The 22,965-nt window shown below is 45.9% G+C and overlaps 1 protein-coding gene across 3 annotated transcripts in view; it reads right to left on the bottom strand.

The window, feature by feature from the left end:
- The window catches only part of camta1a (calmodulin binding transcription activator 1a), a 252,833-nt gene that overhangs the window by 201,622 nt on the left and 28,246 nt on the right, over positions 1–22,965 (bottom strand). The window contains exons 3-6 of one of the 3 annotated variants that reach the window (XR_014732130.1): positions 17,416–17,489; positions 14,082–15,466; positions 13,657–13,805; positions 12,388–12,625 (exon numbers count right to left, since the gene is read on the bottom strand). The exons of 1 other annotated variant lie outside the window; for it this stretch is intronic. The gene's annotated coding sequence lies outside the window, so the exon portion shown is untranslated. Of the gene's footprint in view, positions 1–12,387; positions 12,626–13,656; positions 15,467–17,415; positions 17,490–22,965 lie in introns of those variants that run through there. One more of the 3 variants, XR_014732129.1, reaches the window with a different exon arrangement.

Below are 22,965 nucleotides of genomic sequence, written 5' to 3'. Positions count from 1 at the left end.
ACTCTGTGCAGGGTGAATCTATGTGAAGGAAAGGAGGAGTCCACTTCCTTTCAGCTACTTCAGAGACTTTGCCCCAAGTGATCTGTCAACACTAGTCCCTGATTATTCAGTGCTCACCTCGATGTTTTGGATCAAGGAAGTACAGACATGCCACAGAGTGTTCCACAGCTAACAATACTACAGATAATTAGCCAGACATGTTTCTAGAATGGTTTGTTTCCATGTTGTGTTTTTTTTGTTTTTTTTACCAAGGCAGAAGCTATAAGAACTAAATGTGTGTTGAAGAATAGGGACAGGCACATACATTTGTTCCACTTATTTGATAATAATCTCCTTACTAAAACATCTCCTATACAGGAGTCCTTCAGGATGCCATTCCCGGTATTTTTAAACTGAGATTCATTTCTCATATTTCCAAGTATTTGCAGAGGCACAGACGTCATATTTCTGTCTTTGGCTGGAGAAGGCTTAATGCTTGGCAAGCCTGCCAGCCTTCTCCTCCCATAAGAGATAGGAGGAGAAGGAGATTAGCCCAGCTACCCATCCATGACCTTGATATAGCGATGAAGACGGATAAGAGCTTTCCCCTCCACCTGGCCACAGCCTGCATGCTTGTTTGCACAGCTAGCCAAGCAGCGCTCATTCAAAACAAATGTCTCTTACCAGCAGCTCATTCTCTCTCAGTCTCTTTATCACGCTCCTAAATCAATTAATGATGCCATCTTCCTACTGAAATGGAAGGAAGGAAGGCTATTTTTATGCTTCCATACAGAGGGCTAGTTATGTGGAACGCAGCCTGGGAAGTAAAGCTTCTATATTCTATAGTGTGCCCAGTGCACCTTTCTGACAGGTACTTTGTTGTTCTTCATCTTAAGAGTCGAAGAAGCCTGTGATGGCTTCAGAGGATCAATACCTGACCATGACATAGACTCAGGCGACAGTTAACGAGCCTCAGCAAGCCATCTTCTGGGACTTCGTAGATGACAAAAGCTATGTGCATACAGAACAGAGCATAAAATGCCCTGCTAATTACATACAGCTAAACCAATGTAGAGCACATGAAGCAGCTGCTATTTAATTGCTGACTAAACCAAAATGGACGGTTAGCATACTGCTGCTAAGAGCTGGCACTGTTGTCACTTCTACTATAGAGTATCCAGACCACGACGGCATCTTCCTGCTCCTACAAATGGATGTGGTGTACATTTCCTCCCAGCACCCTAGTCATTCAGGCCATGTCTGCTTCATGTGCATTTTCTAAGGTCGGGGAATAGTATAAGCCGCTAGTATTGTGACAGCTTTCATCATCCTCAAATGCAGTTTCCCTGTCCTCTTCAGGAACTTGGTAGTGCCATAGCAGAATGCCTAATGCTGGGCTTAGGCATATGTAATGCAAAAGGGTGGGACTCTGGTCCAGAACCAATGAACACACAGACTCCATGCCTTTATTGGCTGGGCCTCACTCATTGATTGGTCTGGCATGGTTAGATGAATAATGCACGATTCTAAAATCATCCAAGCATGTTGCGCAGCTGTGACTGGTTCCTGTCATTTAAGGTCTCATTGGCTCTCTGTCCCAGATTGCATGTCCATCGGCTACCTCATTACTGAGTCTCACTAGGACTAGGAGTGGCCTGCTGTACTGTAGCAAGGCATAGCAGAAACACTGAGGATGAACACTGTACCTGGCATGGATAACAAGATGACATAACACTATCATGAAAAGAATGTTTGCCTCACAGTCCTACAATAGTCCTTTTTGTTGTGGTTGTTGTTAATGTAACAACTCCAAGTGTATATGTGGGTTCTCTAAGGAACCTGTTAACTAGATGAAAACAGACTGTGGGCAAGGCTGCGCTGACTGTGTCCCCTACAAGACCTTATGCTTTAAGCTCCTGGATTTAGCTAATAAAGCAGAAAATACCCTTTTGACCACAAAGTGAACTGATCTCCTTTTCAGAAAGAGAATTCATATGCCGACGCCCATAAAAAAGGGACGGAAAGGGTAGGGAGACCGACATAAAAGATGAAAGATGGGAGCGGGGAGACGGGGAGAGATAGTGAAGTAGCGTAGATGGAGAGAGGGTGGAGGCAGCAGATATAAAGAGGAGGATCCGATGAAGGCTGTAGCATGACAAAGTTAACCACTGATCCATGCAGAAACGGTTGCATTTGATCACAGCAAATCTTATAGCAGGAAATCATAAATACAAATGAATCGTGGAAAGCGCCACAGCTACCGTCTCGTGTGCCTGAGCGTTACCACAACAGCAACTGGAGCTGGGTGGAGTGATGCATGTGGATGCTGGTTAGACTCCAGACTTGTCAACATAACACTCCTGCTACTCTGAACACCCTTACACACACACGTGATCAACAAATAACATGAGGCTAAGTAACGAGGAGTAAAATAATCACACAGCAAAATGTGGCCTAGCAAAACTGTTCCCAGCCAAGCGAGATGCTGGTGCCAAATTGGATCAATATCTGCTAACTGTGTTATGTACAGCACAGCACTTAATCTACTGTTAAAGCTGCCTACATACAGTAAGTAGGCCTGTTGAAATGTTCATAATAAAATGACAGAGAAAGAGAGATAGAGAGAGAGAGAGAGAGAGAGAGAGAGAGAGAGAGAGAGAGAGAGAGAGAGAGAGAGAGAAAACAGTTGTTCAAAATATCTCCAATAGAAAAAAAGTCCATATGAATGTTATAGAATCTGGAAGATATCACGTAACATGTCATTCAGAAAAAAAAGTGTTTGCACCAGACAGTTCCAGATGAGCTCCAATGAGCACATTGCAATGTCACTACTGTTACTTGTTTGCAATTAAAAGAAAATAAAAAAAATTCTATACAGGGGTGAATAAGAGGAAGTCGAGGATGATGAATTAGTCAATTAGATCACAGTAGAATCGCTGGAAGACAGAGCTGGGGGGAAATACTGTTCCCAAACAAAAGTCCCAGAATGACTCCTTTAGAGACTGCTGCACTTATGCCATCATTTCCAGTTGTCCTCACCAGCTCCCAAATTGTGTCAGTTCTTCCTCTGCTTATCACCCCACTATTCTTTTCTTCACCCGCTTTGACTCTCTTTTTCCCTGTCTTCCTCTCTCAACCTCTCCCTCACCCTCTCCTGTGGCCCCTGTCTAGGTGGTAACATGCTAGGCTAACAAGCACACAGCCCAGTGGGATGTTAAACCAGCTACATCCCTCTAACGAACCATCAAGTTGTCACGTAAGACTGGCCCATTGGATTCTAGAGGACAGGACAGGACCTAGGTTGTAGGGCAGTCCCAGATGGCCAAGCTCTGAGCTATAGAAAAGCCTGAAAAGAGCATGATATGAATACAACACACACACAAACACACAGAGAATGCCGTGGGGTCCCTGTGGTGGAGAGCACAGGGTGGAGTTAGCCCCACGGTTCAGAAACAAACACTAATTAGTGCTCATCCCTGACCTTGACAAGCTCTCATTTCTCCCCCGTCAAGAAGGCAGCCCGGCAACAATGTGACTCTGACCAAAGGAAAGACCTTGGCTGAATGAGGACTTTTGACAAAAGGGTAAGTGATGAAGGTGGAGGGAGACAAGCATAAAAAGCTGCTACATCAAGAGCACAGACTTCCATTGAGGATTGTTGTGACTTTGGCTCGCAGTGGCCTCATTTGAATGCATTAGTAAAGCTCCAAACACACCTCAATAAATAAACCCTCAATGTTTCAGGGGCATGCCAGCCTGTACTGATCTGGGCCTTTTAGCCCACTCTGTGTGATTAACAGAGGGAGCAACGCTTTGGTTGAATAAATTAGGAAGTATCCTGGCTATCTGCTCCAGAGGGGCGGGAGAGACGAAGATACTGAGACGATACATCTTTGTGCTTGGAATCTCCAAAGGCCTCAGTAATTGAATTTCCACAAGTTCCTTGTTTATGTCACAACAAAGGAAATTAGATAAAGGACAGTGAAACCTTAGAAATGAAACGTAGCTGTCACAAAGAGCCCAACGCAGAGCCCCCAAAAGCAAATAAATATATAAGAAAAGGCTTTCACATTCAGTCAACAAAGCGTGCAACATGAACCGTACACAAAGCAGCTCTCCCTGATGCTCAGACTGTGGTCAAATGAAGAGCCTGTTTCATGGGCCTGTTCAATGAATCCTTCAGGCCTCGTGGTGAAAGCAGAGAGCCTGAGGAACTGTCACTGTTCTAAACCTGATCTCTGAGCACTAACAAACGACTGTCCCCTGACCACTCCCGACTGTACTAATCAGATCCCACGCAGAGTTGTGTGGATTCGCTGGTCTCCTGCCATCTCATATAATGATCAACCCCTGGCAAACATTCTCTCTGGCTCCATGTTGTCTAGTAAAACCCCAAAACCAAGATGTTGGTTTGTTGGTAATTGGGAGTAGAGTAGAGTCAAGTCGAGTGGAGTAGAGCAGAATACAAAGTAGTAGAGATTGTAGAGTATAATTAAGGATCAGCAAAACCGTCCAGTGTAGAGTGAGGTGAGGCAGAAGGTGATTGTGTAAATAGATAATAGAGTGTGTGTAATTAATCTGATGTAGACAAATTCCTGGAAAGATTCCTGCAGTTATGACTATTTAATAAGGGCCTTCATGTATAATGGAGGGAAAAGGGAGAAGGGAAGAATGTAAATGAAAGACTCAAGCTTGTTAGAAGGCCAGTTTGACTGTTTACATAGCTGGCCTGTCCTGGGCACACCCTAGTTAACTATTCATGGTAGAAGTTTCTCTTTTCATACCAGCACAGGGCACAAAATGCATCTAGAGCCATTAGTTGCACACCATGTCTGTGAGCACTCACTCAACCCCCTTTTAGGCCGTCTGTTCCCCCTTCTCCTCTCCTCCTCCGCTCCTCTTCCTGTCCTCCTCTCCACAGAGGACCTCCAGGTCAAGGTCCCTGCTCTCCAGACATGGAACACTGAGTATTGAGGCCAGAACACTCCTCGGTATCAAACAAACCGAGCGTCACAGCATGCAAGACTTTCAAAGAACAGCTGGAGCGAGTGAATAAGGGGGCCACTGTAGCCTGCCTGAATCTTATTATAGTGGTGTTGAGTGCTGGAGAACATTTCAGATGAGTTTTAAATCACCTCTACCCTAAAGCATAGTACTTTGCAGGCTTAAGTGTACCAAGATAAATCAATTCATCATCCACTGTAAGTGGCCTTATCTGTGATCAGTGCTATGGCTATGGAGATAACCAGAGTCCTTAGCGGTGCATGACAGCCTGGGGAGGCAGTGTACTGTTCCTGTGTGAGCGTACAGCCACCTGCCATCGGGGAGCTGAGCCTGGTCTGTGGGCTCAGGACACTGACAGCCAGGTAAACAGGCGGCCAAGACCAAAATCAAACAAGGAGGTGAAAGGAAGGAAGTGTGTGTGTGTGTGTGTGAGAGAGAGACAGAGAGACAGAGAGACAGAGAGAGAGAGAGAGAGAGAGAGAGAGAGAGAGAGAGAGACAGACAGACAGACAGACAGAGAGACAGAAAGAAAGACAGAAAGACAGAAAGACAGAAAGAAAGAAAGAAAGAAAGAAAGAAAGAAAGAAAGAAAGAAAGAAAGAAAGAAAGAAAGAAAGAAAGAAAGAAAGAAAGAAAGAAAGGGAAAAATACACAGCAGGATTTTGAGTGAGAGTGAGAGTGGAGCGGGTGGAGGTGCTACACAGTCACAGGGTTAATGACAGCTGGGACAGGGTGGGCCATCTCACTTTCCAACTGGCCATCGACACCTCAGGACGGCAGGGCCGGAGTAGGGTGGGCCCAGGGAAGAGCTCTGTGTGTCTCCCGGATAATAGGTATGAATACAGGAATCAAATTTATCATGCATATTAAACCACAAGGCTGGGCTCAGAAAATACAGAGCGCATAAAAGGATGCAGGAACGCAGGGAGAAAACAAAGGGAGGGGTGGAGGTCGTAAAAAGAGGAAAGCCCGGGCCCATGCCAGCCCTCCCCAAGTTGGGAGATAAAGATGACTGATTCCCGCTCCACTTCCAGCCCAATCTCTTTAGTGCCTAGAGGAAAGGAGGGGGGAGTGAAGAGCCAGAAAAGGGAATTGAGCATGAAGCTACTCCACGTCTCATGTTGGTGGAATTCAGATATTCAGTTGAGTTCTAATTCTCTCTCTCTCTCTCTCTCTCTCTCTCTCTCTCTCTCTCTCTCTCTCTCTCTCTCTCTCTCTCTCTCTCTCTCTCTCTCTCTCTCTCTCTCTCTCTCTCTCTCTCTCTCTCTCTCTCTCTCTCTCTCTCTCTCTCTCTCTCTCTGCGTTTCTCTCTCTGTCTCTCTATGTTTCTGTGTCTCTGTATGTTTCTCTGTCTCTCTCTGTCTCTCTCTATCCGTCTCTCTCTCTCTCTCTCGTGTTTCTGGTGGCAGGAAAACAAACATCAACACCGGGCCCCTGGGCTGATGTTTCCCAATGTTCTACACAGTACACGGAACGTTCAAATGCTGAATAATTACCATGATAATCATCTGCTTTCCACAAGGGTCTCCAAATGCACACCTGACATCTGACATTTGGTACCCATGGCTCCTCTCTCAATCTACATAATTACATTTCTACCTCATTTCCATGCATATGTTTGGATAAAATGTCTCCAGCCTTGTATTTCTTGGTAAAGAGCAGGCTTGATTACCCTCTTGCCCTGTGGTGTGTGGGACTGGTGGGATTAGAGACTGTCTCTGCTCTACAGTTAGACCCTGTGATTTATATCACTGGCTTGGTGGAGAGCTAGCTAATGATGCCCAATATTCTGGAAGGTAGCTAGCTACCACTGTGAGAGCGCACCCACCCAATCAATGGTTGGCTTGTCACCACAATGCACATAGGAACCCTATTGGATGTTCAATTAGTCTGGCATTTAATTTGACTTTAACAGGTTTGAAAATGGTGAAACGTGATTAGGGGGAAGGGGTTGGCAAAGAGCAGGGAGGCAGTTTGTCCCTGTTTGACACAGCTGGTGTGTTTGGGTGTAAAGACAGTGCCACTCTCTACACATGATCCACTCAATTCCTAAATATAATACTTTGTGAAGTGTGTGTCTGTGTCGGAAAGTGCCTGCTTGCGAGCATGCGCATGTGCCAATGTTTGCGTCTAAGGGTGTCAACTGCCAAAGCATGCCCCATCTACCAGTGCTGTGAAGGGACCAACATTTCCTCTACAGGCCAGCCCCTTATGTAAAGCCTGACTGGCAGTAAGATCCTGCTCTGACTGGCTGTTTGTTCATTCTACCTGGAAGCAGAGCCTTCACAGTGCTCTGACAACCACATCAAGGCTTTATGACAAGCCAACTCCACTTAAGTGTCACCATAAAGAAATGATCAGATTTGGCATTTTTCACACATTGTCTTGTTCAGAACGAGTTAGAGACTAAAACAAAGTACAGACTGTGCTACAGTATACCCACCCCCCACCCCCTCCTCTCGTTATTATTAAATGGAATAAGCTTTTCTTTTGGGAGGTTTTCTTTCCATTGGGTTGCCCTTTTGAACAACCTGAGGGGGATTTTAACATGCCATTACCCTTTGACACGGGTCTGGGAGCGAAGGTAGGGGTGTGGAGAGGGATTTTTCCCTGGCCCCAGACATAGAGATGAACGACAGGGCAGGGCAGGACAGGGCAGGGGGGGAGGGCAGGGGGAGGGGGAGCTTCTCTGCCCGTGTCCCAGGGAGGGGAGATGAGAAGGGTACCCAGGGGCAGCAGGGGTGGAAGGCCCCAGCCTGGGCTCTAGCGACGGCTGCCTGCCAGAAACAGCCGGAATCCCATTTATTCCCGGTGACCTTAAATAAAACGACGGCTACCCCTGTGGGCCTCATCTGAGGCCAAAATCAAATGGCCATGTTTTCCGCTCTCTCTACCCCACTGCTAGAGAAAATGAGCTTTATCTGTGGGGGGACTGTGGCCCATGTGACTAATGCCCCCTTCCCTGCCTGCTTTCCCCCCGCAAACTCCATTGGAGAGTTAATCGGCAAAGCTGTCGCTTTTTAATTACTGCCTTTTGCAATGGAGGTGCCCCAATGCAGGAGCACTTGGGATTACTTTGGGAAGTTTCCAATAATGTATCACTGTGGATTGCCTTGTGACTGGGGACATACTAAAACACATAGACACACAGACAGAGGCACATCGACAAAGACACACTCCAGCACACCTTCCAAGGTGACAGGGCTGTCCAACAAAGATGTTAGATAATTACTGCAACAGAGACAATATTAGAACCAAATTATGTACTCCCATTTGATTAGTTTGGGCTGGTGTTGAAGTGACTAGTCTGTGATGGTGAGGTACTCTTATTACTCTGAAAGTAGGTTTGACCAAAATTCTCTATCAAGGACCCAACCAGCCCTAGTCAATATGGTGTGGCAGTTAAAGATTAAAAGGGAAATATTTGAATTGTATTTAACTTGTTGGTTTGAATTCTAAGTCGTTTTCTTAGATTCCTGCTGTTTCCTTTCTCTAAACTGTCCAGATAATCTGATGATCTAACAAACACTTGAAAGTCGCAGTTCAAGGGCATGACTATGTCCTGTGGACACTGGTGTTTTATGTAGTGCCCAACACCAGTTCAGAGCCAATCGAGATCTGAATCAGGAAGACTAATTAAAATGGAGTTAGTCACAAATAGCTGCATCAGGCCGCAATCGAGGCATATGTTAAAACTGAATTACTAATTAGGCCAGCAAACAGCAGACAAATCCCAGACTGCTTGAGGAGTCTCTGCACGTCACTGATATATGAAAAGGTATAAACAAACAGCAATCTGGTTGTTTAGCTTCTCCAAACCACTTACAAGGATCCAATTATGGCAGATCCCTGGAGCCGCCAATACAATCAGGCGGGACTGAGTCGGCGTTATGATTAACTGCGAAGGCCACACTCTCAATGGCTGATCCAGAGAGCAGAGCCAACAGGCTAGGCCAACCAGGGCCAGTTATGGGCCTGCTTGGCCCCTGGGCCGACAGCCACGCTGAAGCAGGGCAGGAGAGAGTTGAAACGCAACGTAACTGGAGTACAGCAGTTCTGCACACACATTTTCCACACACATCAGCGCAGTACTCTACAACGTACGAGCTAATTCGCTGGATGGCTTGGCTTTATAGACACCCCCCATAGGGTGCGGTATAACACACCATTAGCACTGTGAATTCCTTGAACAATGCTTACGGCGATAATCTGTTCAGCGTACACACCTGCTCCTGTCTCTGAGCTTTATGGATAAAGGCAGGGTGTATATTCCAGAGCTCAACACATTCCAGTGCATTCCTGGAAGACTCGAATGCTGTCAGAGCCTACAACGTTTCTCAACAAAACAAAGTAAAAATGAATAAAACAGCTAATATTTTTCTAGAGGCCCCATGTTTGTTTGCATCATGTGCCCTTGTGGGTTGTGGGTTTGGTTGTGAGTACCCACCTGTAAACAGCTCTATCCATACAGTACACAGAGCTCTCAGATGCACAACATCTCAGATGCACGACATCTGCTATACAACATTAAAGCTGTTTCTCGCCTGCTACCTTCTTTGTCCAACTGGGTTGTGTTACCACCTATTTCCCTCTTTTCAGCTGGAACTAAAGGGAGCATAGGAGGCGTAGTGTGGCGATGGATGAGGGGTGCTTCTTTTGCCATTCATCATTCAATGCCGGAGGTCGTGCACAGTTAGCCGGTTAGCTTCTGGGGATCTGTAAAACACTCTCCCTGATGCCTAGCTGTCAGGAGCAGTGAAGCTGCAGGAAAGAGAAAACACACACCAACACACTCACAGACATACACACACTCACAGACCTGAAAGAGTCCTCTTCACCAGAAGACAATCAGTCCAACCACAGACTGTCTTAATGGGGTGCTTCAGAAAGATCTGCTAGCCTAAAACCTTCATAGACAAATCAGTAAAGTCCTAGACATTAGGGAAAACATGTATAGCAATGACATGTCATTTGTCAATCACCAATGTCTGTGTTGATTTGATCAGCTTACTGATCAGTACTTCTGAAGCCAGTCTAGAGAGCTTTGACATCAGCATCCCCTGCCCAGACCAGTCCTAACAAGACAGACACACTGACTATGGGCACGGGAAGTCATACACACACACACACACACATACACACACACAGTGGGACGCCACACAGCATGATACTGCCCTAACTCTAAGCTTTATTCATTGTTCTCTGATACACATTCCCACCAACACCTCCTGTCCCACCCAGCTCACCTCTCTCTGCCAAGACAGGGAGGTCCAGTGTTGAAAAGGCCCACCACTCCAATTAGAGAGAAGCTGATTGGTGGTAGCCCTCGTTCCAGCAGGAAGCCACTCAATGTTCAGCTTGTGCCAACTTCTCAGCCCTCACTCCAGTCTGGATGGGCCTGGCCAGGCCACTCCAGGCCTGGCACCCTTTCTGAGCTTCACAATGGTGCAGTCAAACATAGGGTCTGAATGCGTGTGTATGTGTGTGCGTCTGTACCTTACAATGAAGTACCACAGAGCAGCACCACATCCCTCCCTACACTGTGTGATTAATATGCAGGCTTGTGGTGGAGCTACTGGGACACAGGGAGGCAGAGAGGAGACGTTTGTCTGTGGTTTAATTAGTGCGGCTCTGGCAAATTCTCTGTCCGTAATTATGGTCAGGGATCCTACTGACCTTTCTGGTATTTTCTGCATGTTTGGCTTTTATCCGATCATGCATTATTCAGGGCCTTTGTTGTGCATGTTGTGTTAAGCCACTGTCTCTGCAGCAACGCTGCATAAAACCGTGCTAGCACGATGGCCAAACGGTGCTCTGTCATTTCCTTTGATTCCCCCCAGCCCCCAAACCCCCTGAAATCAGAGCACTCTGCCATGAAACGATGGGGCCAGCCTGGCACGGGCTGAGCAGCTTGTCCAGAAGGCAGCCATCCATATTTATAAGAGTGTCATTCTGTTTGCTTTCATAAGATTCAATTTTGCGCGGGGGAAGGGGTAGAAAAAACAAACATTCTAACAACATGAGAATCGCCTGCCAACGGCCCCCACACAGCCACCCGACAGATCTGTTTTCCATATTTTTTCCAGCCAGGGTGTTTTTCATGTTAAAGGGGCGGGAACGAGAGGGAACCTAGGGGTGGAGAGAGTGAGGGGCACACTACAGCCGTGGAGAGGGAGGAGGGTTTGGAGAGTTGCAGGAGGGGAGGTGACATCCAGAGGTGCTGGCACAGCAGCATACTAACTAGGTTATTATGGGATTAATGACAGGGTTAACAGGGGGTGTCAAAGCCAGGGCTGTATGGAGGACACCCTGCGATCACACATTGGAGCTTTCCTTTTATACAAACTCAAAAGTGCCCAGACACACAGAAGAGACACCCTGGCCATGCAAGTCTGTACAGGGAGCCAGACCAGTGTGCTCAGGCTGTATGAAAGCTAGACATGGGAGCATGGGCCACTCAAAACATACACACACTGCTACAGCATACAACACACACACAAGAGCTGAGACACACACGTGGTTCTACCTCTATCTGAACAGTTACGCACACATACACTTACACCCATGTACACATTCTTATTTCCAAAGAAACACACTCATCCATACATATATACACACACACACACCTATGAATGAGAACACACGCACACACATAAGTATAAGAGCAAAGGCAGCGCTGGAGGGATTTGAGCTGCCAGGGCCCCTGTGGGGGGACGAGAGCTTCCTGTTTGCAAGCCTTTCTTTAGCGAAAATGCTTAAAACGGGCCAAACGAGAGCAGTGCTTATCCAGCAAAATTGCTGCTAGATGGAGCAGAAAGTGCACAAATTTTCTATGACACCCCAGTAATGAGGTTTTATATTGACCCAGGCAGGGAGAGTGGAATGGCCCGCTGCTCCTCTCTTCTCTCCCTGCTCCCCCCCCCCCCCCTCTGCTTGCACCCCCTCTTCCTCCAGTCTAGGGGTCCCACCAGTTAACCAGCCTGGCCTGGCCTCAGACAGGCATCAGAGCACAACACACATCACTCACCAGCCCATCAAGTATTCATAAAGCCCCATTATACTGCCAGTTTGCATGAAGTGCACTAAGGGGGGCTGAGGCAGGAAATATCATTAGTCGGTCTGCCACCATACAGCATAGCATGGTTATTTAGCCAGTTCCAGAAATACTTTTTCACGTCATTCAAAGACTCAGATATGATCTCAACGACAGACAACCAGACAGTTTTGTTTCAACGGTACATCACTAGTGAATCACTTTTAACAGCATCGTCCATGTTGACTTTTATTGCAGCTGTGTTTTTAAGAGATTAAAGTGCTTTCAGCTTAACCAATGATGCATGGATGAACAACACTATTACAATTGGCTTTATTATAAATCTATACAAACACACACGTACAGCTGCTTTCATGAAGGTGTCTCCCAGAAGACACCCCGTTCCCAGAATCATAAGTGCCACAGGCGATGGCCCATGATGCATAGCTCTATATCCCTTCGTTGCTGGCGCTAAAGGTCAGCGCTGGATGTTTGTGAGAGCCTGGATAGGCGCTGATCTCACTGTGATCTTTGAACACTTATTGCATTCATAGGTTTTGTGTTCTGTCTAGCACCCTGGCCTTCCTCTAGGAACAGTGACATTCACAACTGAAAAAAAGGTAGAAAAAGAGGAGGATTGTGACCCATCCATCATGGATTCATTAGCCGTGTCCCTGGCTTCCTGCACCCTAGCTCCCATATATACTGCTGCTTCTCAGCTTGTCACGTTAGCAACGGCTCCTCTCCGAAACCAAGGCCAGCCTGTCTCTTATTAGCAATATTTTTGTATGTCCATCAGGGTAGCATGCACCAAGCTATTTTAAGGAAATGCATCAACCACTGAGTTTTTGCAAAGTCTGCAGTACTCTGATAAATTAAAAATGTATGCTTGGATGGGAATAATTTTGGTATTACACCACTGATAATTATTATCTTAAAGGGCTACACATATCATTTCAGAGAGGGGAATTATTATTCTTATAAGAGTTTTAACTGCATAAGCGAGGGCGGAAGTCCTGTTATGTTCTACGACGTTCTGTCGTTTTCCCCTCCTCGCTGTGACTGAGGTGCCAAGATCTGTTATGTGCATCCTGACAAACATAAGCCTCAAAGGTCTCTCAGTATGCTTTAAGGCTGTGTTATTTTTGACACGCATCAAAATGTGACCTTTAAATGATTCTTGTTATCAGAGAAACCGAACAAGAAAATCAATAGGATGCAGCTGGAGAGAAGGGATTAACTAAGGCCAAATTGATCATTCCATTTCATTCTCATCGGGATTTGAGATGTTCCAGCGACACACATCTGACCTGACCACAGGCCCCTTTTACCACCTCAAAACAAGTTCATCCTCCTGGAGAAACACAAATAACTACGACTTTCCCTTCACAGAGACAGAGTGCTAGGTCCATTTTCCTCACAGAGAAATACTACAGGCCTCAGCCTGAGCCCTCCTCTACAAGCTAGGGGTTTATCCTGATAAGGAAACAGGCCTCCACACTAACTCCACACTGGTTCAGAGTCCTGTCTTCACTATTCACCATGGGATTATGAAAGGAGATGAACTCATTGGTCCATCAAACTGCAAAAACAAATACATTAATCATTAGAACACATTGATAGATCATTAATTATTGTACCTTAGTGTTGATGTTGCACATTGTTGCATCCTTTCACGGCTAATCAGACCAGTATAGCAAGGCTTCATTAGACAGGTCTCTCATTTACTCTGCTTTATCTGGATGAACAGCCATTTGACATGGACCCTCAGAGATAAGACAATATTTATCTGAAGAAGCATTCAGAAAACACAGAACACAAAAAAAGGGGAGTGTTAGGCTGGTGTTTTCCCTTGTGTTTCTCTCGCTGGGTTCATATTAAAGCTGAGATGCCAGAGCTCCACAGATAACTATGATAACAAAGATAGCAAATCTGGCAAATGAAAAATGGCAGTTTTCCTCTTCAAGCAGATACATCAGTGTTTATCAAATCAATGCCAGACAGAGGAATTTGAAGGTAAAATAATGAACCACTTATAAATGATCTCTGCTTGGCTGGGCCTTACCTGATCGGGGTGTTAAGGGACCAGCAATGCGAGGCATATTAGGAGAGGTCTATTAATCCTGAAGCTTCTCATAGCTGACTGTAAAATGAGAGAGTCCTCTGTGACTTGCTAGACACATCCTTTTTAATTTTCCTGTGGAACAAAGTCAGCCACACAGCTCTCATTGATTGGGTGTGAAAGTTTTCGGTTCCCCTCGTATTTGTCAGCCAGTGCAGCCTGAGCGTTTCATTATGGCTCCCTGGGACCCACGCTACAGCACGCCGCTACCTCGCATGCGGCCTCCATAGCAACTGGGGAGGCCATTCTCTCTCTGCAGAAATGTGCTTTTAATTGAGTGACATCTAATCAGGCAGTGAAATACAGCAGCAGAGTTAACACAACAGGTCAACAAGGGACAAGGACTGCCAGCTGCAATCGGCGTAACGCGGCGGCGCTTAGCAAAAGTTAAGCAAGCCCAAATCAGTCTGGTTTTAATGAAGGGAAGCGCCGGGTCGGAGGGATTCTTTATGAGATCCTCGGGTGAGTGTGTGATTGGATATGACGAGGGCTACACGGGCTTGGGGAGCAAGGCTGTTTTGGATGTGAGAAGATTACCGAAGCTGAGAGGTCTCACCAGCCCCTACCCAGCACATATTAAACAGCCTCTTTGCTAAGGATGAATTTTTCATTGTCATCTGTTTTTCATGGCTGGTTACAAGCAGTAGCATGGCAGTTTGGGCTGTCTGCGATTTTCCCCAGCCTCCTCTCAGATGTTAACTGAAATAGCATTTCTTTTTATTATCAGATGTCAAATCAGTGGACGGGGGGACACCATCAACTTTGCAGACATAAATCATGTGCGCTGGCAGGGCTGTGATTGGGGAAGTGGTGAGTCTGGTGACACACATAGATAGAGAGGTGAACACACACAGTCTGTAAATCTCCATCCCCTTCTTCAGGGAGTCATTGGAATTCATGATCTTTCGGGCTATGCTAACTCTAATCCTCCACCGCTCTCCTCCACCGCTGCAGATATGGCCGACACCGTCCTCCGCTCCTGCGCCCGTCCCCAATGTCAGCTTCACCTCACCAAACACAGTCTCCCAATGCGGCCCTCTGTGGGAGAACAGCATGCTCGACCTTTCCCAGACAGTGTCATTCACACAGCTGAAATAAATGAGATTTTAAATGCCGCGGATCGTGCTCGCCAGCCTGGCGCTAAGATACCAGGGCTCGGATTGGATCTGGTACAGGGCATGTTTTTATATGGCCTCCCGATACAAACAACTGGCGGTGAACTCCGGCCCTTGGTCTGGTGGATCTGAAGATTCTCTGTGATGAGGCTGGATCCTCCTCAGGTTCCAGCCAAGGGAGGCGTTGCCACGGGAGCAGAAGCTCAGTGCCTGCTGTTTAGAGAAGGACAGGGCGCTCTTGTTAAACTCAGGGTAACAAATGTCTGTGAAAACTGCTGTGCGAATAAAAGGGAAGTGAAATGAGGCTGTGTTTGTACTCTTTGCAGGCAGCAGAGTAACTGCTAATTGGAAGCACCTTATGAGGACGCTTCAGCGGCTGGAGATCCAGCCCTTAGCTTAACTTCAGAAAGAGCTGTGCTGTTGCAGTGTGACTCTAATTTACACGGCGAGGGGAATGCTTATCAGTGAGCTTTACTTTGGACTTTCTGTCTAGAATTGCTCTCGAGGCCAATTGTAGAGCAAAAATGTTTTGCTCCACAGCATATTCAGGTAATCAGGTTGGAATGGATTCAAAAAATAATCACAAAAATGTATTTAAACGCTTTATTTGTCTGTCGGAACCCAAATATATGTGTGGAATCCCAGACTCACACACAAACACACGGACACACATCATGAGCTCAAGGCTTTGAGGATGACAGGGAAGCGACGACAGCTAATCAAAAAATCTGCCAAACAATTGGAGGTCAGATCCCAAGATGTTCTCTATCGCTAACAATTTCCTCTGCTGTTATGGCACACGGGCAGTGATGACACAGCCTGACAGCCACTGTGGGTGTGTGTGTGTGTGTGTGTGTGTGTGTCTGAGAGAGAGAGAAAGAGAGAGAGAGAGAGAGAGAGAGAGAGAGAGAGAGAGAGAGAGAGAGAGAGAGAATGTGTATTTGAAGTATGTAAGTATGTGTATTTGAGTGTGTGTGGCATTGCCACAGATAAGGCTCAGTGAGGATGGAGCCCTTACGACCCCCGGCCACTCTTCACTTGTCTGTGGATAAGAGCAGTGTCATCCTAGAAAGCCTGGCGTGTCACTTTAAACAAGCAGAGAGGAGGGGAGCAGAGCGACAGAGGGTGCAGAGAGGGTGCAGGGGTGTGTAGGTGAATATGTTAATGCCTCGTGTCCACTGCTTTACATATGGGTGGAGGCTCGCTGCTTGTTCTGAGGGGGGGGGTGTTGGGGGGGGGGGGATCTAAAAGTGGCATGTGAGCAGCCCGCTAGGATGAGAGAGTGGTGCTGATAGTGTTTCTGTGCACGTCCTCCTCTGTTAGCCATTACTGTGTGCAGACGAGGGCCGATGTTTACTCTGCTGAGACAAGCAAGTCTACTGCTCTGGGTGGCAACCTTGTGACTCCCCTTTCTCTCCTGCTGCCAGCTCCTCTCACGTCTCAGCCCGGTGGGCTCACTCTCCCTCCCAGACTACACCTGCCTCCCAACACACCCTTCTGAAGCAGAGCCTGAGAGGGGAACTGATATGGCATGTTTGTCATCATGTTAGCCAGTTTGGTGTGTGTCCTTCAGGAGGCGTTCAGTTAAGACTGCAGGAGGCATTCCTAAAATATTAGCAGGTATCATGGTTGTATTCCTCAGGAGGAGCACCTTCCCTCCTATCTCCTCTCTCTCTCTCTCTCTCTCTCTCTAGATCTCTCTCTCTCTCTCTCTCTCTCTCTCTCTCTCTCTCTCTCGTTCTGACTCTTAAACACACAACTACTCTTACAGCACACATACAAACGCTCAAACATTAAGAAGAGGTATCAAATTGGAGAACATGAATCCTTGGTAATAAAAGAGAATAAATCATGTAAATGGAAATAGGATTAATTGGATATAATCCTATCATCTAAACATGAAAACATGGATGGCATACAAATGATTAATTTTACAAATGAAATGATTCAAGGACAGTAAAAGTAATCGAGCATGCAGAAACAAATTAGAAATTAGAAAAAGGAAGTTTGAAACAAGACACGCACTGTATTCATAATAAAAGTGAAGAGAAAACAAGAATATGAAAAGCATGGAGCAAGAAGGGTGAAAAGAATGATACAGTAAGTCATGGCAAAATGGATAAATCAATCATAATGCATCAAATAAAAAATGAAATGATTACCAAGATTATGCAGAAGGTCAGGGTCAGGGGTCAAGTTCAAAAGTTCACTAATTATGGCGTCTGCATGGATGTTTCTGGAAGAAATAAAGCAGGGGAGCGAAGTAAGTACACTTTACACTAAGTGCTGTTTAAGTTCTACATCTACCTGACAATGTGTGGCACTCAAATATTAATGTGACACAATGCCATTGTAAGCACTGAAACATAGCTTGCTACTAAGGAGATAAGTTGAATTTCTTTAGGAGGCAGTGGTCTTTACTGAATCACAGACACTTATTCCACCCCTGTAAAAAATTAGACAGCATCTTTTTATCATCTCATAACAAGTGCTCAACCATAAATTATGTGTTTGCTCATTGCAAAACCTTTCAGGAAAATTAGGTGGACGAAGCAGGACATGGAAGCAAAGCTGTAACATCATTCACTCTATCTCTCACACACACACACACACACACACTTTACTTCACAGTAATGTATCACACAGACTCATCCTTAGCGCTGTGATGAATGAAACTGAAATAAAAACACTACAAGCTAGGAGGACTTGACAGCAGCCAAAATGAGGCTCTTTGGTGCACTGTTCTCCACCCATCATTAACAGTGTGTTCACTGTGGGACTGCGAGCCAGCTCAGGGTTGAGCAGACGGGAGCTCTCCCAGGTATTAGCTGCTAATTGCCATCAACCAAACAAGCTGCAGTTTCAGGAAAAACAATCTATATTAATTCCTCCTATTCTCCCCTAAAGAATACACACTGCAACTTCTTGGGCACACAAGATAAATGCTTATACCATAATTACAACTAATTGTGCAAATAATTGCAAAGTTCTCATGCCACCTACACCCAGCCTTAAACAAAAGCAATCTTGGCTGGCTCGGTTGTGGTTGTGGATTAGTAGAATATAGAGGTTTCCTCTATCTGCCTTTTCTCTCTCTCTCTCTCTCTCTCTCTCTCTCTCTCTCTCTCTCTCTCTCTCTCTCTCTCTCTCTCTCTCTCTCGCCCTCTCTCTCTCTCTTCCTCTCTCTCTCTCTCCCTCCCTCCCTCTTCTTTGAGACATGACTGAGGTGAGAACGACTGTGCTGCATGGGGTAAAAATAATAGAACTGACAAAGGGAAGGGGAGGGGAATGGGGGAGGCTGACAAGGATTCATGGATGTTCTGTAAGCAGACATGTTCCTAAAGCAGCCCGTCTCTCCCACCAAAACATTTGGAAGCCCTGAGAGCTTTAAGCTTTCGGCTATGTCTTTCAGATTATATCCCAGTCTTCGTTTTACTTTGAGGAAGAAAATACAAACAAACAAAACATCCCCTGTAAATCGAGATAGCCTTTTGCAGCAGGTTTTACACCTAATCCCTTTCATTTCAGGTCAGGATAATATTAGTGCTCTCTTACTGCTCTGATGGTCAAAGCATACTTCAAAGATTCTGTGTGCTTCTCCGACAGAGGGAAGGGGAGAGAGAGAGGGCAGAAGGGAGACCAGGCAATCCCCCATCTATTACCGACCAGCCAATCATCAAAGACAAATTACTGTACACTTCACTGGGATATGCTAATTCCAAATTAGATACAAGTCATCAAAAGATAAGCAGTATGATATTTTGCATCTACAAATTGAAAATGTCTGCTTCTACGAGTTTTAATGCCAACTTATGGCAAAAACAAGTGTTGCACTGGTGCCGGGCTCGGATTTTAATCATAAATATGGATCCTTTAGGTCAGTTCACTGAGATATCATAAATCTGCAGAAAGCCTGAATTTCTCATGGTACACGTTGAATCAAAAGGTGCTTTAAAAACCTTTGTTGTGATAAGTGCGGATATTCTCTTGTCATTTCTCAAAGAACAGATAACATACAGTTTTTTGCTAAGTTGACTTTGGGAAGAAGATTGCCAACACACAGTTAGTTTTAACAATAGAAACACACAGAGACAATTACACCCTCCTCAGGGAGTACCAAACTAAAGAGCTAGTCAATACTTCTCTGCTACATACACATCAAAATGGCTGGGTCAGCTCCAATACCTCAGCTTCTTCCTGTTGTTCTCCCCCACAGCACCTTTCTAACATCCCTCAATGAAGGCACAGTAATCCCCACAGCACTGGAGTGTGAATGTGTTTATGAATTTCACCCTTACGTTTGACACCTGATATTGAAGACCATGGCGCACACTCAAGAGCGATGAGCAGTACTTTGACAATGTCAATACTTCTGCTAACATGCAGAGTAGGCATATAGACTAATAACAGAACAAGTGTATCAGCAAATGAATAGACAAGGCCGGAGTACTGGAGGCAGTGAACTGCTCCGGCAACAAATGACCTGACAGGACAAATACATGACAGCAGCAAGCAGCAAGTGCACTTGAGGGTATCTAAGAAGCATTCCACAGAGTAGGGGATTGTTTTACCTTAGAACAAAAACCTGTGTGTTGGAGGATGAGGTAGTAACTCTACAGAAAACACCCACTCTGCTCAGTTGACATCAAAGTCATGGTGTGGTTGTGGGCTCAATTGCCCTGTGGCTCCATTCATGGTGGCCTCGTTATATAGAGCACCTGAGGTCAAATCAACAGAATCAAGGTAGAAAAACATCTGGTCCCGCCTCCCCTCTTTTTGATGTCTCCCACCTCTATTCCACCCCTCCTATCACCACCCCCATCCTCCATCCCCCCCAGCAAGCCAGCACATGACGGGGCTTATCATGGGAGCACAGTGTGGAGATATTGTCAAGACCGCTTTCAAGTAATCCTGATTAAAGAGCTTGACTTTTATTCTCTCAAGTACACTCTCTCCATCGCCCCATCCCCCATGGCACACAGGGGTGCTGTTGTGTGGCTGTTGGACCTCATCCACTCACCGTAGACCTCATCTGTAAGCCATAGCACTCACACATCGGCCAGGCCCCCCTCCTAAATCACATGGAGTGTTGCTCTGCCAGTGAAGGAGGACTGGCTCAGCTGGGAGCCCTGTGGAGCCGAGGAGGAGGCTGCCTGAGGTCGTGACACAACTTCATCATCATGGACCAAGGAACGACGCAATATGAGCACAAACTGTTAGTCAGATAGCACGCTGCTTTAGCATCAAAAAGGTTGGGCTGGTAAAAACAATGACCTGAGTAGGAGCACGACAGCCAGCGCAGAGACCATGACAGGTTTTGGGCTGTGTGGCAAAGAGTAAATTGTGAAGGGATTATTTTTCTTCATTACGCAAGCACTTTCTCCTGAATAATTCATCCACATGGCTTGTTTTAATCAATGCCAGATTGACAGCAGCGTGTCACCACGTCTTGGGGAATGGACAACCCCCGAGCCTTTCCGTCTTTGTTCAATGTCACAAATGTTAAAACATCAACAGATTAAAAAACTGTCTATGTGCAAATATCGCTCTCTTTTTAATGGAAAGAGGGGCTCGTACATGCTTTGTGGATAGAAAATGTCCTTTCATTAAATGGACAGTGTGCATTGGCTTGAGCAGCATGCTGAGATTGTTGTGTAGTGTGTGTGTATCATATCTCCCCTTGTCCCTCTCCCTAGTCTTGGTTACCAGGAGGAAGAGGGGAGCAAGGCGGAGAGCAGGGAGCAAGCATCTCCTCCAAGACAGACAGACAGACAGACAGACGGATAGACAGACAGATAGACCCCAACGAACCCAGGCCATGGCGTTCCTCATGGCTGTCCTATACTGAAGCTGTCACTCGTGGCGTCAGGGCCTGTGAGGCAGGCAATTTGAGCGTAGCAGTGAGAATCGATAGCCCATCACATCGCGTTCGCAGGCAGCCCACCACCCTGAAGAGGCTGGAGTGCAATTTACAGCATATTGTTTTTGGCCCTGGAAGCAAACAGGCGCAGGGAACGATAGAAGCATCATGGTGGAGAGAGAGAGCGGCCTGGTCACTGTCATAACGGCCTTCTCCGTGGTCACACAGGGCCAGTCCCAGGTAATCCCTCTGGGTCAAAGACTGCTCGGATGCTTCTATCTATGACGCACCGGCACTGTTTAGACCAATAGTGCCAGGTTATGTGTATGGTATAGGCCAAACAAACAACATAAGCGGCTCTAAAAGGATATTGAATTGATGATTTCCCCACCTAGAGGACCGAATTGAAGGGAAGAGACTGAACATCTTTGCAGGTGCAAGCTAAAGGTGGAGATGTGCATACCGACTCTTCAGATAATAACAGAGGCAGTGTGTGTCTGGAGGTGTGCATGTTTGTACATTATTGCTTGGATTTGTGTCTTATCACACAAACAAGTGACTTATATGCACCTGCAATCATTACCATCAGCCAGCAGGAGAGCCGCAGGGAAAACACACACACACTGGGTGCTCAGTGGGCCACATAGATTAAGCTACAGTTCCTGTAGGTGCAGCCACAACACACAACAAACCTAGGCTGGAGGTAGAGAGAGCAATATGAAAATATATGTATTTGTTTTCATGAAGAAGCACATGCTAAAGCTTTGAAAATCCAGACCCTTCCGATAAACAACCTTGAGATGAATAAGCAGTTGACAGAGATACTGGAAGATATTGCTATTTTTGTTTGGCAAATGTTATCAGATAGACATAGAGTACATTGTGTGGTCTGATGATTGTACCCACATGCACGACAGTCCCTGGCGCACCATTGTAAACAATATTGTGTACAATACACATCATGCAGCCCCCGCTGTGCATGCTGTCCATGTTGTGTCGGATGTTTTACATTGGTTGGAGAGCAAGTCCACAGGGGTATTGAAGTACCTTTTCAATCTAGCTATCTGATGGGCTTACATGGTGGAGGTGTGCAGTGTTAGTGTTCAATCACTAATCTTATCCAGGAGGCACTACAGGAAACAGGGCTATTATAGGTAAAAATGAAAGAAAAATCATTGCTGTGTGATTGATGGGCCTATTCCCCAGGGGGATAAGCTAGTACCTCACTCAGAACACTGCTACTGACACGGGCCTCTCTCCACCCGCTCGCCAGTGGTCCTACCTGATTTTCTTTCCATGATGTGTTTATACACTAGGAAACCTAACAGAGGCCAGTCAAGGGCAAGTAAGAGTGTCTAGCAGGGAAAAGCCCAACTCTTCTTGAACCTCTCTGTTTGACGCCTCTTTAATAATGCAGCTGTTGAGACGAGGGTATACTGAGGTTTGCCTTGAGAGCCAGTCTTTAGACAGAACTTATTGTATTTAGCCAGCGAAGTCAAACAGTGCTGGAGGTGGTCTCTGATTGGATAGTGTTGAATAGCTGGAGAACAGCTGGAGAGGGGGCGTCATTAGGAGGAGCAATGAAGGGGCTCATACTTCCAAGGTAAGAAGTAGACATTATTGCTGTGTTTCACTCACCATCATCAGCTGTTAGCTGACTACTAATGTGTAAACAAGGGTTCTACTTCAGGGCATTGTAAGATGGTTAGCTACCTCAACTGGTTCAATTAGCTATTCTTACAGTATATTTCCATAAAAAACACTGAGTACATTTCCCCTGATAAGATTCGGTCTGCATTAGTAACAAACACGAAAATTGCATTGCTTCTTGGTTTTCCTCTAAAGTATGAAA

This window comes from Hypomesus nipponensis, chromosome 18 (genome assembly GCF_054491055.1).
Source record: "Hypomesus nipponensis isolate SF chromosome 18, ASM5449105v1, whole genome shotgun sequence".
NCBI classification, from domain to species: Eukaryota; Metazoa; Chordata; class Actinopteri; order Osmeriformes; family Osmeridae; genus Hypomesus; species Hypomesus nipponensis.
This window is presented reverse-complemented; position numbering and strand designations above follow the sequence as displayed.